Genomic DNA, 18,951 nt, shown 5'->3' with positions numbered 1-18,951 from the left:
TTCTATTCCACGGATCTGTGTATCTATCATTGAACATATACTAGACTGTTTTGATTATAGTGGCTGCATAGCATGTTTCAGTATTGGGGACTGTGAGGTCTCTTGCTTTGTTCTTCTTCTTCAATATTGCTTTGTCTGTCAGTGATTTCTTTCCTTTCCAAATGAGGTTGGTCATTTGTTTTTCCATTTCACTGAAGAATGTTGTTGGGATTTGTATTGGGTTTTCATTGTATCTGAAGATCATTTTTTGGTAGAATTGACATTTTCACTATATTAAGTGTTCCAGTTCATGAACACTGGATGTATTAACATATTTGTAAGTCTTTCTTTGTCTCTTGAAGTTGTATTTTATAATTTGTATCTTAGCAGTATTTTATGTCCTTGGGTTGGTTAATTCCCAGGTATTTGATCAGTTTGGCAGCTGTGGGAAATTGTATTGGTCGCTTCATTTTTTTTATAGTTTATTTTTTTGAGTAGTAGTCTTTGTTAGTGTAGAGGAATGTGACTGATTTTTGTGTGTTTATCTTGTACCCTGCAACATTACTAAATTCTTCTATTCATTCCAGCACTTTTCTTGGGGAATCTTTAGGGTTTTCTAAGTGTAGGATCATGTCATCTGCAAATACGGGTAGTTTTACATCTTCCTTTCAGATTTGGAACTTTTCTTTCTCTTTTTCTTTTTATTGCTGGGGCTAGGTTTGCAGTTTAATGGTGAATAAGAGCGGGCATTCTTGTCTCCTTCCAGTTCTAAAAGAGAAGGCTCTCAGCATTTCTTCACTGAGTATAATGTTGGCTCTTGGTTTTGCATATACGCTCTCAATTATGTTGAGGAATTTAGCTTTTATACCTATTTTACAGAGAGTTTTTGTCAGGCGACGGTGTTGATTTTTATTGAATGCATTTTCTGCATCAATTGGTAAGATCATATGGATTTTTTCTTTGTTATATTTCTGTAGTGAACTAAGTTGATTTTCTAAAGTTGAATCACCCTTGATCATGACTTCCACTTAATTATGGTGTATGATTTTTTAGATATGTGGCTGAAGTTTGTTGGCCAGAATTTAGTTGAAAAATGTTGCATCTGTTTTCTTAAGGGATATTGATCTGTAATTTCCTTTTTTCATAATATCTTTGCTTGTTTTAGGTATCAGCATAATAATGACTTCATATGAAGGGTTTGGTAGTGTTCCTTTCCCTTCAATGTTTTTGAAGAGATTGAGTAGGATTCATGTAAACTCTTCTCTGAGTGTTTGATAGAATTATCCAGTGTAGCTGTCTGGTCCTGAGCTTTTTTTGGTTGTTGCTGTCAGTTTCTTGATGACATCTTCAACCTCTACCATTGTAAAGGGTCTCTGTAAATTTTCTGAGTTTGTGTTAGTTTGGATAGGTAGTGTGTTTCTAGGAATTGGTCCATTTCTTCTATGTTTTTAAATTTTTTGGAATACAATTTTTCGGAATACAATTTTTCATCATAATCACTTATGATTTTCTTTATTTCTGTTGGATAGGTTGTTACATCAACAATTTCATTTTTTAATTTGGTTATTTGCCTCTTCTAGGTTTTCTTTTTTTTTTTTTTCTTTTTTCAATGTAGCCAGTGGTTTGTCTATTTTGTTGATCCTTTCAAAGAACCAACTACTCATTGTGTTAATTCTTTCTATTGTTTTTCTATTTTCTATTTAGTTTATTTCTGCCCTGATCTTTATAATTCCTTTATTCTGGTAGCTTTGGGCGTCGTTTTCTCTCTCTTTTCTATTTGTTCTACTTGTTGGTTTAAGTTAACAATTTTAGATCTTTCTTCTTTTTTATAAGTAGGCACTTACTGCTATGAATTTCTCTCTGAGTACTGCTTTTGCTGTGTAACAAAACTTTTTTATATGCTCTATTTTCATTTTCATTTGATTTAAGAATTTTGTAATTTCAATTATGGTTTCTTCTATATCCTAATAATTTTTAGTAGTATATAATATAGTTTCCATGTGTTATTTATTTATTCCTTGCATTTTCTGTTGTTAATTTCCAGCTTTGTGACTTTATGGTCAGAGAAGATGCTTTGTTTTAAATTTGTTGAGACTTATTTTGTCGTAACATATGATCTATTCTGGAAAATGATCCATGGGCACTGGAGAAGAACATGTATTATTCGGGTACTGAGTGGCGTGTTCTATGTATGCCTGTTAGGCCCAATTGGTTTATGGTTTTATTTAAGTTCTCAATGTCCTCAGTGATCTCATTTTTAGACGTTCTGTCTATAATTGAAAGTGGTTTGTTGAAGTACTCTACCATTATTGCGGAGTTGCCTAATACTACTTTCTAGTTAGTCAGTATTGGTTTCATGCACTTGGGTGCATTGCTGTTAGATACATATATATATTTACAGTTGTTAGGTTTTCTTGCTGAATTGACAGTTTTATTATTATGGAATGTCCTTCTTTGTTCTTGTAAGAGATTTTAATTTAAAATCTATTTTATCTGATATCAGTATGGCTAACACTGCACTTCTTTGTTTATTGGTTGCATGGAATATTTTTTTCCATCCTTTTATTTTCAGTCTGTTCGTGTCATTATGTTTATTTTCTTTGTTCTTTTCTTTTGTTTCTCTTGAGACTTGATAAGTCAATTATTTGGTCTTCTAGTTTATTTTTTTCTGTCTTCTGTCTGTTTGACTCTATTCTTGAGTGTTTCTCTTGCTTTTTTTAAATCCATTGCTTTAGTCTTCAGTTCAAATATTTCTTTCTGTTATGTTTTCAATTTCATTGTTGAATCTTATTTTATTCCTCCATTTATTTTCTGATCTCTGCTAACTTGTATTCTGTCTGCTCTATCTTTCTTGAAACATTTAGCAACATGGTCTGAAAATTATCAATTCTTTGTGTTATTCTGACTTTCTTAAGAGAAATCTCCTCTTGAATTTTTCCTATGGATTGATTGTTCTTATATTGTTATTTTGCTTGTTTTACTATTTTTTGTTGAACTTGGGCCTTTTGTTATTATTATTTTAAACTATACATTTGGTATTGTGGTTTTTGTGCAAAATTTTCTGATTCAGAACCCTGTTTGCACTGTGGTCAACTTCCCAGCTGACAACCAGAAGGCCAGCACCTCCACTGAGCAGCCACTTCATGGGGGAAAGTATTGGCATCCCACCTCCAAAAAGACTGACAGACCTGGGAACCCTTGCGGGCAGCACATTCTGCCCAAAGGTGTTTCAGTGAGTCATAATCAACCCAGCAGCAGTGAACTTGGTGTCTTCTCCTGAGAAGCACTAGAAGGCACTCTTATCCTGAGGTATTTTTCACAAGTTCTGGAGGATTAATCTTTGGAAATCATTATGCATCCACAGGACAGGGGGTGTTTAGCTGGTGGCTGATGCTGACTTAAGCAGTGGGACTTGATTTTCCTGAGACAAAGCTAGGTGGTTCTCCATATCTTTCCCTCATGGGCACCACTAAGAAGCTCCTACAGTGCCCCTCTCTGGTCAGGGAGACTTCCATTTCCTTCTGTGTCATCTGTTAATCTGAACTATTCCCTAGCTCTGCTGCTAGTACCATTCCTCCAGGTCCTAGTGCCCATTTATCTTGAGCCTCACTGAGATTCAACAGCACTCTCTTTCAGTGCCTCAGTCTCCCTTCACACCCTCCAAATTGTAAGGCCCATGAACTCCCATGGCCAAATTGTATCGCCTTAAAAAAATTGGACCACAGCTTCCTAAGATTTGTCCTCCTTCTGTGTTCCCTCTTTTAGGGTGTTGCCCAACCCAGTCCCAACATGGTTACAATGAGATAGTGCTCCCAATGATAGCGAGTAGGTTCTCTCACCTTCTGTGCCATCCCAGCTCCTCTTCTCTCCTGCTTCTGGGCTCACCCAGACTCTGCAACACCTCAACTGCCATCTAGAGGTCTCAGATCTCAGTGTATTAGTTGCTGCAGGAGTAAATGAGCGCATACACTTACTTCACCATCTTGCTCAGCCCACTCCTGCAATATATTTTATTTCCAAAAAGATGAAAGCAGGGAGTTTGGCATTTTCTAAATTTTTCAAAAAGTAAGATTTTTGTCTTTAACACAATATATAACCATTGGATATTTTTAAATATAGAAGTGAAATAAACTATTTCTCTACTTTTCAAAAATCTTTACACATAATCTAGGATAAATGGCTTGTAAGAGGTTAAGAAGTGAGACAAGTAGATTCCTTTGGTGAAAACTGCTAAAGACCAACTTAATTACAATGATTGCTCAAAGAGAAAGAATATGTAAGAGCGGCTGTACTTTGGAGTTATTTACAGATACGTGTGGCAGGTGATAGAATCACTGATAACTTTTACACCTTTGTTTATGCAACTGAGTAAATATGAAAGTTATTTATTAATATGAAGAAAACTGATGGGAGGAAAAAACTTTAGAGGTGAGAATGGGTCAAAAAACATATACTGTATTAATCTTGATTCTGGTATCTCTGAGTTTTGGATTTGGACTTGAAGTAAACTGAACTTTTTCTTGATATACAGTACTATTTTCAATACTTAAATGAACTGTATTACACTTATACTGAAAAAAATGAGGAAGCATTTAGATAGTAACTAATATTTTTAACATTTTCCTCATTAAGAATATGTCAATATTTTCAGAATGCAAACCTCAACTTTTCCATTACTCGAAATAAAATAAAGCTGTTAAGGGGAAGTAGGAAATGATGCTTTCCTGAATCAAAAGAGTTTGTTGTGAGGATACAGTGAAGGCAGTTATGATATGTTTTGAGTTCTTTTATTATTAACCATAATTTAAAGTCAAGTAATAATAAGTATTGAGTCCCTAAATATAGACTTCTGCTTCTCCATCCTGACTTAGTGTCTAAAGCGATGTTTTTAAAATATATTTTTCTGACTCCACCTGAAAGTAAGTGAATCAGAATGCATCATTTCTATATTAACACAGAGATGATTGTAAAGCATGCAAAAGACTGAAAATCATAGAACAGGCAATGGTATATTGACTTAAGAGGGAACCTGGATAGCAAAAGCAGTTTACAATCAGCTGATAGTGGAAAGGTTGTCAGATTGAACCTACTCAGTGACTCTGCAGAAAAAGCCTACCTATCTCCTCTGTAAAGATCATCGCCAATAAAACCTTATGGAACACAGTTCTACTCTGTAACACATTGATTCGCCATTAGTCAGGCTCTGACTCCGTGGCAGCTACCACCAACAATAACAGCTGACTTAAATCACACTCAAAAAGAGAGAAGAATATACATGAAAATTTTTTGGAAATAGGGCATACATAAACAAATACTTATTTGGATTATTTTGAGTGTGAAAGCAATTTGGTGATGATTAATCAACTGTCTAATTGTTTTCATGATATCTTTGGTCCTAAGGCTGTAGATAAGGGAAGATGCTAAGGAAATTCCTTAGTCACAAATGTGATCATAATTACAGATAGGACAATGTCATACAATAAACTAAATCAGAGGTAGGTGTGCTCTTCACAATGCATTAATTTTCAAAAAACTCTGTAAGTTTATACGGAAACCCTGGTGACGTAGTGGTTAAGACTTCAGACACTAACCAAAAGGTCAGCAGTTCAAATCCACCAGGCACTCCTTGGAAACACTATGGCACAGTTCTGCTCTGTCCTATATGGTTGCTATGAGTTGGAATCGACTTGATGGCAACAGGTTTGGTTTTTGGTTTGTATACACGCGTGCACAAGTTGACACAATTTTTTTGGAGGATATAAAAGGTATAGTTAAATGTATACATCTGTTGAAATGTGATTAAAACTACATAAGAAATCAATTCTTATACATTTAATTGATTAATGAGTGAATTATTATTATTATTATTCAATTAAGTGAATTATTTACTCAGCAATTTTCTCAGTGCCATTATGACATCCTTGTTCCTTAGACTATATATCATGGGATTAAACATAGGAGTTAGGATAGTGTAGGAAAGAGAAAGTACTTTGTCAGTTTCCTCTGAGTGTCTGGTGTTGGGACTTAAGTATGTAATAATGGCTGATCCAAAGAATAACACCACAACCATCAGATGAGATGAGCAGGTGGAGAAGGCTTTGGCTTGGCTTGTGGCTGATGGCAACTTCAGGATGATGGAGATAATTTTACTGTTAGAAGCCACGTATCAACAGAAATGGAACCATGGCAAATAATACAGAACTTATGTAGAGCAACATCTCACTTACAAATGTGTCCCCACAAGCCAGCTTGAGTATTGGGGGAATGTCACAGAGTGGTTAATTTGGTTAGTTCCACAAAAAGGCAGAGAGAAAATCTGATACGTCTGTCCTGTCGTAATGGGGATTCCAATGGTCCAGGATCCAGTCACCAACTGGATACAGACTCTGTGGTTCATCACCAAAATAGTGCAGAGGGTTACAAATGGCCACATAGCAGTCATAGGCCATCAGAGCCAGGAGAAAACAATCTGTGCCTCCAAACATAAGGGCAAAGCACATCTGTGTAGCACAGGCAACTAAGGAAATTCTTCTTCTCTGGGTCCCAAGATTCATCACCATTCTGGGGAGAGTAGCTGATACATAGCAGATTTCCAAGAAGGAAAAATTTGCCAGGAAAAAATACACAGGGCTCTGGAGAGCATGATCCATTTTTGTTATTAGAAATATGGTGCCATTGCGCATCAGGATAATGATATAGATGATTAGAAATAATCCAGATAGAAACCACTGGAGATGGGGCATGTCAGCAAAGCCCAAGAGAACAAATTCCATCAGTTCACTTAGGTTATCTTCTGGTGGTTATTCTTGATGATTCATCTGTGGAAAAGGTAAATTTACATGTGTATTTTATTTTACCTTACTGTATCTCTTTGTCTCTTCTCTAAATTGTATTGAGTTGTCTGGATTGGAACTTATGACCAATGCAATCATTTGAACTTTAAGGATGATACTATTTACTAATGATACTATTCATGCCTTCCTGTTAAATCACAGTAAACAGTCCCCTCAAATGTATTTTAAGATCATTTCACTATACTAATAGAGCACACAGCCCAGGATAGATCAAGCTACACTTGACTGAGCACAGCACTGGAACAACTGGCAACTGCTGGAGACGGACCCTCAGGTTTGCCGTCTAATCTCACCTTACATTAGTTGTGCATCTTGACAAATCCTATGGTACTTCTCTATGCATTTCTCAGTCAGGCTTCTCAAACACTGTATCATAAACTCTCTTTTAACATACATTTTCAACTGCCTATTTCAGTGCTTCATTCTCCCATCACTTGAAGATTTTAAGCATATAGGTTCCTATTGCACAGTTTACATTAGGTAGTTTAGAAAGAAAATTGAAGGAATATTTCATTTTTCGTAGGGCAATAAAAACAAGTATCTTTTGGTAGGCTATTAAGTAGATAAGAGGACTTTATTCATGGAAATTAGTCTGGGAACATGGATTCAGATACAAAGAATAAATGTAGTCACCCTTAAAAACAGGGGTAGCATAGAGAGTATTTGTTAGCTGTGTTTATGTGTGTGGGACAGAAGGAGGAAAGATATTGGCTGTTACGTTATTTATGCTTATTGTGCTATGTACACCTGCCATTATTTTGGTTATTACCCAAAAAATAACGCTTTAGATTACTGTTTCAGAACTTACTCTTCTTTAGATATAAAGATATTGAGACTCACTTAGTGCAGATAATTCAACAAGTTGCACATAGGTTTTGTGACTGCAAGTCAGTATATATATATATTTTTTTTTACTGGCCTTGAGTTTGACTCCTATCTCCGTGATTTATTATCTTTGTGATATTAAGCAGTTATTTAAAGTTTCTAAGGTTTACTCCTTTTTTTGTGAGAATTAAATGAGATAATATTGGTAAAATGTATCCCCTACCTACCAATTTTAAACTGTTTTTTTTTAGTTACGGTTCTATAATTATGATTACGATAAAAACCCATTGCTTTCGAGTCAATTCTGACTCATAATGACCTATAGGACAGAGTAGAACTGCCCCATAGAAGTTTCCAAGGAGAACCTGGTGGATTTGAACTACTGACTTTTTGGTTAGCAGTTGTAAACCTTAACCACTACACCACCACGATTTCCATGATTATAATTGTATGTTCTTTAAGCCTGTAGCCCTAGGATTTAACAGATTGGCTAGTTAAGTAGTTATAAAAAAAAAAAGTGGTTTTGAGTTCCTTTCTTGGCAATTATATTTCCCACCATTCCCTTTCATCAGGGTCAGGACAAGGAGTAGTCAGTGAAGCTCCTAAGGAGCAAAATTTAAGGAGGAATTAAGGACTACCCTTGTTCTTGCAAGATCCTGAAAGTGAGTGGCTCCTTAAATTTTACAAGAGTCAAGATGCCTCTTGCCTTATCTGGATTTTTATCTCTCCATCCTAAAGGGTTTCCACCTTGTCCACTAAACAAAGCAGAATATGGTTCTATAGTTAAAAAATCCCAATTCCTAGTCATAGTGACTCTGTAAGACAGAGTAGAACTGCCCCATAGGGTTTCCAAGGACATAAATCTTTATTTAGGTAAGTAGACTGCCACATCTCTATTCCAAGGAGCAACAGTTTGGTTTGAACCACTGGCATTTTGGTTAGCCACTGAGGGCTTAATCACTGTGCCACCAGGTTTCCATGCCCATGGTTAAAGACCAGTAATTCCCAGATGGACTGTAATTGAATTACACCTCTAACAACATCCAGCTTTGTGAAGACTTTATGCAGGTTACTTAATCTTCCTGTTCTAACAGTTTGCTCGGCTTTTAAATGGCAAGCATCTATATCAACATTTAGTGTTGTTATGTGAATTTTAATTTAAGCAAAACACCTAAAGGAAGTCCTGACATTTATAAAAGGTTATTATTATTGTTATCTATTATTATTATTGTTATCAACAGTTATTATTATTAACATCCATTTATTATTATTATTTTTAAAACTAATTTTATTTTATTCCTCTGAATTTTACTCAGTATGCTATACAACATGTATAATACTCTCTAATTTATTTTCCTTTTGTATCACAGGATTCTTGTGAGATTGAAGTGAGTCTTAAAAGCTATTATCAAAGTGTAACAAAACTCAAAAAAATATTCAACTCTCAAGCTACAATTTCTCCATCAAGTCTCTGCTAAAATTTGGCTTTATATCATTATCTCTACTTTGTGGACTGTAACACCTATAGTACCCATCAATGCTCAGTGCTTAGAATTGCAACTGGGGTAATAGCGTTTGTATGCATTTTCTTTTACTGGTAAGTAAGTCATCTGAATGGTAAAGGCTGCGACAATTTTCCTACTTTAAATCAATATAGATCCCAGAAAACTGGTGTTCAGGATTTGTTTCTGAATGGAAATAAAGGAGTATACACTGTTAAACTGAAAGCATCACTCTTAAGAGGGAGAGAGAAGAATTAAGACTCACAAGAGGACAAAAGAACCGAGTCTTTATGTATCTCTTCACGAATGCTGGTATTTAATACAAAATAATTTAATTGTTAGTTGAGTGAAATAACTTTGAGGGCTAAATGAAATAGCATTTCTAATTGTACAATCTGAACACTTTGGTGATGACAATTATCCATGTATAACATTAAATATGTAAGATTTGTCTGTTTTCCTCAAGAGGACAGGGTAGAAAGAGAAGAGATTTACCCTGAGTGTTTTCCCAAAACTATCCAGTCTACTATTCTTTCTTGAAAACATTTAAGTGTTTATTACTTTAAGGGAAATAAAACTCAATGTTATCCTATTTTTATTACAAATCTAAGCATCCATTCCCTGGAAAAAATCCAAATGATTAAGGAGTGTGTAACAACATTCTGACGGATTCCCGGTGACACAGCGGTTAAGTGCTTGGCTGTTAACCAAAGGGTCTGTGGTTCACACCTAGCAGCCACTCTGTAGGAGGAAGATGTGGCAGTCTGCTTCCATAAATATTAGTAATCTTGGAAACCCTATGAGGCAGTTCTACTCTATCCTATATGATCATTATGGGTCGGATTCCACTCAAAGTCAATCTGTTTGGCTTTGGTAAACCATATTCTGCTTCAGATAGATATTGATCAACGTCACTATCCCCAATCTACCCTAAACCTCAGCTATGTTTGTATTTTGAATGTAAATTAGAAACATAAACCCTGAAATTCATTTGAAAAACAATATTAACTTAAAACTTTACATTGTTTTAGAAATTCTTTAACATAAAAGTATTATTTTCTTTAAAATAAATGTTTCTTGGATTTCTAAATGGTTGTAAATTTATTTCATGGTTTATTTTACTTCAAATATTTTACTAAAATATTATTAGAAGTAAAATGCATAAATATAATGCCTATTGACTACAAAGCCTTTGCTGGATTTGATGTTTTCCTATAAGAATGTTTAGTATTCTTAGAAAAACATAGCAGTTTTTCAAGGTTTCGGTGTTACAAAATAATGTAATATCATGATTTAAAATCATTGTGTAAGGTAAATCATGTTTAAGAGAATGAGAAATATAAAGGAGTTGCTTTAATACAATAGCACATTTGCTACTCTATATTAAATATTAATTTTAATAATATCATGAACTAAAGTTGAATGTTAATATAAAACATTTCATATTTCCCTTTCTTCGTTTTGAAAATAGGAGGCCTGGTCGCACAGTGGTTAAAGTGCTTGACTCCTACCGAAAAGGTCTGCTGTTAGAACCCATCATATGCTCTGTGGGAGAAAGTGGTGGCAGTCAGCTTCCTTAAAGATTTACAGCCTTGGAAACCTGATGGGGCAGTTTTACTCTGTCCTGAAGGTCGCTGTGGGTCAGAATCTACTTGACTGCAGTGGGTTTGGGTTTTGGTTTGTTGGTGATAATCTTGTTTCCTCCTCACTGAAGAGGGTTTTCATATGTATTTAAATTACTTTGGCTAAAACAACTTGTTTCATCAATGATATTTAATCTACCTTTAGAACAGTCTATTCATTTGAACATAGAGTGTTCTTTAAATACAAAATAGTCAGCACTCCCCCGAGATCTCTTCCACCTAACGTAGTTACATTTCTAATTAAACAAATCTCCTTGACAATTTCTGATTTGGTTTATTTATTTATTTTCAAAGAAAGCTCTGACTCTACCCAAAATACTCTTCCTCTGCAGCCTTGCAATGAAACAGAACGTGCAGAAAGTTTTATTCTTAGACTTGAACAGGGTCCTGATTGCCCTTAACTGAGCAATACCATTGGAGACCATCCACAATTGGCAGAATCCAATTCTCACCTTATCTGTTATGACTGGGTTATATGGACTCTCTGTTCCTATTAGACTGAGCTGTTGTCTCATTTTCCTCAAGTTATTTTGCTAATTTTCTCCTCTGAAATGGGTTTCTTGATCCTAATTCAGAGGCTGGTCTCTGTAAGAGTTGTAATAAATGTTCTGATGACAAAGAATATTTTTACCTACCGATCATATAGTATATAATGTATTTCTTCAACACTTCCTGGGCAAACTGAGAACTGGCTGTTGGATATATTAAATCTAGTCCAAAAGTTCTTTTTTCTTTTTTATTTTTTGCTGTTAGATTAACCCCAACAGGGGCGACTTTTTCTTTTCCTTGCAGCATTCTACCATCTTTCCGAAACTTCATTCCCTCTGTGAACCCTCTTTTAAGGTGTAAATCCTATTCAACTTCACTGAGGATAAAATAAAATTCTGGTATAATCCCAGCGGAGATAAGAGATAAGATTCCAGGAGAATAGCTGTTCTATTGTTATAAAATATTTCCCTTTAAAGACTTCAAATCTTAGCGACACTTAGGTAGTGTAATCTTGAAGATTGTGTGTCAATTTGGCTGGGATATGATTCTCAGTGGCTTGGCAGTTATGGAGTATTTTGGCAGTCATATAATGATTTAATAACTGCTCTGATGAGATCTGATACCATGTGATCATTTCCATAATGGGATCTGCTCTGAGTAGCCAATCAATTAAAAGGGAGTTTTCTTGGATTGTGACTTGTATCCAATATATGTAGACTTTCTGGCAAAGCTCACGGGCTTTTGCTCTGCCCTGGATCTAGTATTCGGCTTATGATCATCTGACCTCCAGTTCTTGGGACTGGGGCCAGCAGCCAGCCATCTTACCTACTGGACTTGGATTGTCGACCTTCGCCACTGTGAGCCAGCATGCTGTCATCTGACCTACGGATCTTGGGTACATCATACCCTGATGCTGACCCAGGGATTTGGGACTTGCCAAGAAAAGCAAGTGCATGATTATAAAAAAGGTCAAATTCGTGGTTATTGCTGTGCTCAAACACTCATTTTCAGTTTTGTGTACTGCTGTCACTACATCCACATTCGGTACCACTTGTCCCATCACCAGAGAAAATATGCAAGTCACTATGATCTAAAGTGTACTTTCGTCTCTCCCTTCTTCTCCCTGGTCAACTCCAGGAACATTGGTCTCTCTGTATGCATCTATTCTTGTGTTCTTATAAAAGAGGGATCATACAATATTTGTCCTTACATGTTTGACTTAGTTCACTTAGCCTTCCAGGCCAGTCTATGTTATATTTCCAGGACATATCTTTGTTCTTTATAGATGTGGAGTATTACATTGTATGTATGTACCACAATTTACCTCTTCTCTGTTGATGAGTATTGCGGGTGTTTCCATTTATTTGCTATTGTGAATAAAGCAGCAATGAACATAGTTGTGGCTGAAGTCTGTTGGCCAGAGTTTAGTTGAAAAATTTTGTGTCTGTTTTCTTATGGGATACTGGTGTGTAATTTCCTTTTGTTGTAATACCTTTGCATGTTTTAGCTATCAGCGTTATAATGACTTCATAGAAACTGTTTGGTAGTGTTCTTTTCCCTTCAATGTTTTTGAAGAGATTGAGTAGGGATTGTGTCAAGTTTTCTCTGAATGTTTGGTGGAATTATCCAGTGTAGCCATCTGGTCCTGAGTTCTTTTTGGTTGTTCTTGTCAGTTTCTTGATGACATCTTCAACCTCTACCTTTATAAACGGTCTGTGTAAATTTTCTCTCTGCATTTGTGTTAGTTTGGGTAGGTAGTTGTTTCTAGGAATTTGTCCATTTCTTCTACATTGTCAAATTTGTTGTAATGCAATTTTTCATTGTAACCAGTTATGATCTTCTTTATTTCTATTTGATAGGTTTTTATGTTAATTTCATTTCTTAAGTTGGTTATTTGACTCTTCTAGGGTTTTTTGTTTCTTTTTTCAATTTAGCCAGTGGTTTGTCTATTTTGTTGATCCTTTCAAAGACCAGCTACTGTCTGTGTTGATTCTTTCCATTGCTTTTCTATTTTCTATTTAGTTTATTTCTGCCCTGATCTTTATAATCCCTTTATTCTGGTAGCTTTGGGCTTCTTTTGCTCTCTCTTTTCTATTTGTTCAAGCTGTTGGTTTAAGTTAACAATTTTAGATCTTTGTTTTTTCATGTAGGTCCCTATGGCTATGAATTTCTCTCTGAGTACTGTTTTTGCTGTGTAACAAAACTTTTCTATATGCTGTATTTTCATTTACATTTGACTCTAGGAATTTTGTAATTTCAATTATGGTTTCTTCTATAACCTAATAATTTTTAGTAGTATACAGTTTTGTTTCCATGTGTTATTTATTTAATCCTTGATTTCTGTTATTACTTTACAGGTTCATGCCATTATGATCAGAGAAGATGCTTTGTTTTAAATGTTTTAAATTTGTTGAGACTTATTTTGTCCTGGTATATGGTCTATTCTGGAAAATGATCAATGTGCACTGGAGAAGAATGTGTATTATTCTGATACTGAGTGGCGTGTTCTATTGATGTCTATTAGGCCCAATTAGTTCATGGTTTTATTTAAATTCACAATGTCCTTAGTGATCTTATTTTTAGATGTTCTGTCTATAATTGAAAGTGGTTTGTTGAAGTACTCTACCATTATTGTGGACTTGTCTATTTCTACTTTCCTGTTTGTCAGTATTTGTTTCATGTACTTGGGTGCATTGCTGTTAGGTACATATATATTTACAATTGTTAGGTCTTCTTGCTGAATTGACAGTTTTATTATTATGTAATGTCCTTCTTTATTATTGTAAGAGATTTTAATTTAAAATGTATTTTATCTGATATCAGTAGGGCTAACTCTGAACTTCTTTGTTTATTGGTTGCATGGAATATATTTTTCCATCATTTTATTTTTAGGCTGTTCATTTCATTGTGTTTTTTCTTTGTTGTTTTCTTTTGTGTCTCTTGAGACTTGATAAGGAGAATTATTTTGTCTTCTAGTTTATTTTTTTTGTCTTCTGTCTGTTTGATTCTATTGTTGAGTGTTTCTCTTGATTTTTCTAAATCAGTTGCTTTATTCTTCAGTTCAAATAATTCTTTCTGTTATGTTTTCATTTTCATTGTTGAATCTTATTTTATTCCTCCATTTATTTTCTGATCTCTGCTAATTTGTATTCTGTGTGCTTTATATTTCTTGGAACATATTTAGCACCATAGTCTGAAAATTATCAATTCTTTGCAATATTCCGACATTCTTAGGAGAAATCTCCTCTTCAGGTTTTGCTATGGATTGCTTATTCTTAACTTGTGATTTTGCTTGTTGTACTAATTTTTGTTGAACTTGGGACTTTTGTTATTATTATTATTATTTTAGACTATGAATTTGGTATTCTGGTTTTTGTGGCAAAATTTTCTGATTTGGAACCCTGTTTGCACTGTGGCCAACCTCCTTGCTGACAACTAGAAGGCCAGCACCTGCACTGACCGGCCACTTTATGGGGAAACATATTGTCATACTACCTCCACAAGGACTGACAGACCTGGGTACCCCTTGGGGTTGCACATTCTGCCCCATGGGGTCTCTATGTGTCATAATCCACCCAGCAACAGTGCATTTGTTGTCTTCTCCTGTGATGCACCAGAGGGCACTCTTATCTTTAGGTTTTTTTCAGTGTTTAATCAGGAGTTCTGGAGGATTAATCCTTGGAAATCATTACCCATGCGCAGGACAGGGCGTGTTTAGCTAGTCGCTGATGCTGACGTAAGCTGTGAGATTCGATTTTCATGAGAGAAAGCTAGGGGACTATCTATATCTTTCCCTCATGGGCACCCCTGCACATATTCTCCCACAGTGCACCCCTCTGGTCAGGGAGACTTCCATTTCCCTCTGTGTCATCTGTTAATCTGATCTATTCCCCTTTCTCTGCTTGTAGTACACATCCTCCAGGTCCTAGTGCCCATCTATCTTGGGCCTCAATGAGATTCAACGGCACTTTCTTTCAGTGCCACAGTTCCCCTTCACATCCGTCTAATTGTAAGGACAATGAACTCCCATGGCCAAATTGTATCGCCTTATACAAACTGGGCCACAGATTCCTAAGATTAGTTCTCTTTCTGTGTTACCTCTTTTGGGGTGTTGCCCAATCTGGTTCCAACATGGTTGCAATGAGAAAGTGCTCCCAATGTTAGCAAGTAGGTTCTCCCACTTTCTGTGCCATCTCCATTCCTCCTGTCTCCTGCTTCTGGACTCACCCAGACTCTCCAACTCCTCAACTGCCTTCTAGAGTTCTCAGATCTCAGTGTGTGCTTGTTTTTATTCATTGTTCAATGTGTTAGTTGCTAGGGGAGGAAATGAGAGCATACACTTACTTGGCCATCTTGCTCAGCCCACTCCTGCAATATATTTTATTTCAAAAAAGGTGAAGGCAGAGAGTTTGGTATTTTCTAAATTTTTCAAAGAGTTAGACGTTTGTCTTTAATGTAATATAAAATTATTGGATATTTGTAAATATAGAAGTGAAATAAACTATTTCTCTACTTTTTAAAAATCCCTACAGATAATCTAGGATTAATGGTTTGTAGGAAGTTAAGAAGTGAGACAAGTAGATTCCTTTGGTGAAAACTACTAAAGACCAACTTAATGACACTGATTGCTCAAAGAGAAAGCACATGTAAAAGTGGCTGTATTTTGGAGATATTTACGGATACTTGTGGCAGGTGATAGAATAACAAATAACTTTTATATCTTTGTTTATGCAACTGAGTACATATGAAAGTCATTTATTGATACGAAGAAGACTATTGAGAGAAAAGTGTTTATGGGTGAATATGGATCATCAAAACGTATACTGTATTAATCTTCATTTTGATATCTCTGAGTTTTGGATATAACACTTGAAGTAAACTGAACTTTTTTCTTGATATACAGTATTATTTTCAATACTTAATTGAACTATATTATGTTTATACTCAAAAAAATGAGGATGCATTTAGATAGTAGCTAATATTTTTAACATTTTCCTCATTAACAATATGATAATATTTTCAGAATGTAAACCTTAACTTTTCCATTACTTAAAATAAAGTTGTTAAGGGGAAGTAAGAAATGATATTTTATACAACTCCTGAATCAAAGAGTTTGTTGTGAAGATACAGTAAAGGCAGTTATGATATATTTTGAGTTCTTTTATTATTAACCATAACTCAAAATCAAACAATCATGAGTATTGAGTCACTAAATATAGGCTTCTACTTCTCCATCCTGATTGATACAGTGTCTCATGGGACATTTTTAAAATATATTTTTCTGGCACCACCAGAGAGCAAGTGAATCAGAATACATCATTTCTATATTAACCCAAAGTTTATTGGAAAGCATACAACAGACTGAAAATCAAAGAACAGGCAATGGTATATTGACTTAAGAGGGAACATGGATAGCAAAAGCAGTTTACAATCAGCTGATAGTGGAAAGGTTGGCAGATTGAACCCACTCAGAGGCTCTGCAGAAAAGCCTACCTATGTACCTCTATAAAGATCATTACAAAGAAAACCTTATGGGGCACAGTTCTACTCTGTAACACATTGATTCGCCATGAGTTGGGCTCTGATTCCATGACAGCTAACACCAACAATAACAACTGACTTAAATCACACTCAAAAAGAGTGAACAATACACATGAAATTTTTTTGGAAATAGGGCATACATGACCAAATACTTATTTGGATTATATTGAGTGTGAAAGCAATTTAGTGATGATTAATTAACTGCCTAATTGTTTCCATGATATCTTTTTTCCTAAGGCTGTAGTTAAGGGAAGACGCTAAGGAAATTCCTTAATCACAAATGTGATCATAATTACAGATACAACAATGTCATACGATAAACTAAATCGGATGTATGTGTGCTGTTCACAATGCATTAATTTTCACAAAAACTCTGTAAGGTTATATGGAAGTCCTGGTGGCATAGTGGTTAAGACTTCAGACGCTAACCAAAAGGTTAGCAGTTCAAATCCACCAGGTGCTCCCTGGAAACCCTATAGCACAGTTCTACTCTATCCTAAAGAGTTGCTATGAGTTGGAATCAACTCGACCGCAACGGGTTTGCTTTTTGGTTTATATATATACATGTATGTGTATATGTATATGTATATATATACCCATGGTCGTTCTGTTGACTCTGACTCATAAGGACCCTATATGTATTTATGTATTTATACATATATATATAGTCAAATATAAAAAGTGACTTTGAAGGATTAAATAATTTTCCATGTCAAACAAAAATTTAAGTGATAAAGGCTTAACTCAAACCCAGGTCTAAAACAGAACATAGGTGAAAACCAAAAATCCAAATCCATTGCCACTGAGTCGAGTCTGACTCATAGTGACCCTATAGGTTAGAGTAGCACTGCCCTATAGGTTTTCCAAGGGGCAGCTGGTGGATTCAAACTTCCTACTTTTATTCAGCAGCGCTCCTTGTTTGAGCATTTTTCACCTCGTGTCTTCTCACTATTCCTTAAACAATAATCTATAACTATTTACATAGCATTTACATTGCCTCAGGTATTATAAGTAATCTAGAGATGGTTTAAAGTATAAGAAAGGTTGTGTGTAGGTTTATATGCAAATATTGTGCTATTTTATATAAGGGACTTGAGCAGCCACAGATTTTGGTATTCTTGGGAGTCCTGAGCCTATACATCATGGATACTTAGGGAATACAGCATGGTTTTAATTAATGCATATTGTAAACCTGGTTTTTAAAATGGGTGTCACAAATGTGTGGATACTCATGGAAATGAATGATATGGTTTACGCTAAGTGATATAACAGGTTATACATTATAACTGACTAAATTAAATTAACACAAGGAAAAGTTCTTATTGAGGGAGAACACTGCAAAATGAAATTACAGAATTATTAATAGAATGATCTGCTGTCTGTTAATACATATATTAGTTAAATAATTTGAGCAGAAACTGCTGACAACATTGCAAGTGATATTTAACTTGGAAATAATTTTCACTGTATGGAAAGACAAGGTGTCTTTTTTATCTAGTGCTGCCATAACAGAAATACCACAAATATATAGCTTAACAAAGAGAAATTTATTCTTTCACAGTCTAGGAGGCTAGAATTCCAAATTCAGCGTGATGGCTCCAGGGGAATCATGCTCTCTCTGTTGGCTCTGGGTGAAGGTCCTTGTCACCAATCTTCCCCTGGTTTAGGAGCATCTCAGTGCAGGGAGCAAGGTACAAAGAATGCACTCTCATCAGGGTTCTTCATTCTTAGTCATGGGAGTTCCCCCTTCTCTCTGCTAACTTCTCTCTCTTATATCTCAAAAGTGATTGACCTAAGATACAACCTAATGTTCTGGATTGAGTCCTGCCTTATTAACATAACTACCTCTAATCTTGCCTCATTAACATCATAGAGGCAGGATTTACAATACCTAGGAATATCATCAAACAAACCTTTTGACTTCTACTCAATTCTGACTTATATGACAGAATGTTAGGCAATCAGACAATACTGAGAATCATGGGGTATACAAGTTGACACATATTTTTGGGGGGATACAATTCAATCCATAACAAAAGGTATATTTAAATGTATACATCTGTTGAAATGTGATTAAAACTACATAAAAAATCAATTCTTATATATTTAATTGATTCT

General features: G+C 35.2%; 1 pseudogene; it reads right to left on the bottom strand.

Annotated features, from left to right (window-relative positions):
• Positions 1 to 5,647: 5,647 nt before the first annotated feature.
• On the bottom strand, positions 5,648 to 6,797 carry LOC105756990 (olfactory receptor 10AG1-like; annotated as a pseudogene).
• Positions 6,798 to 18,951: the final 12,154 nt, after the last annotated feature.

The sequence above is a fragment of the Trichechus manatus genome, unplaced genomic scaffold (assembly GCF_000243295.1).
Source record: "Trichechus manatus latirostris isolate Lorelei unplaced genomic scaffold, TriManLat1.0 scaffold00362, whole genome shotgun sequence".
Taxonomy (NCBI): domain Eukaryota; kingdom Metazoa; phylum Chordata; class Mammalia; order Sirenia; family Trichechidae; genus Trichechus; species Trichechus manatus.
The sequence above is the reverse complement of the archived record's forward strand: the minus strand, read 5'-3'. Positions and strand labels throughout refer to the sequence as shown.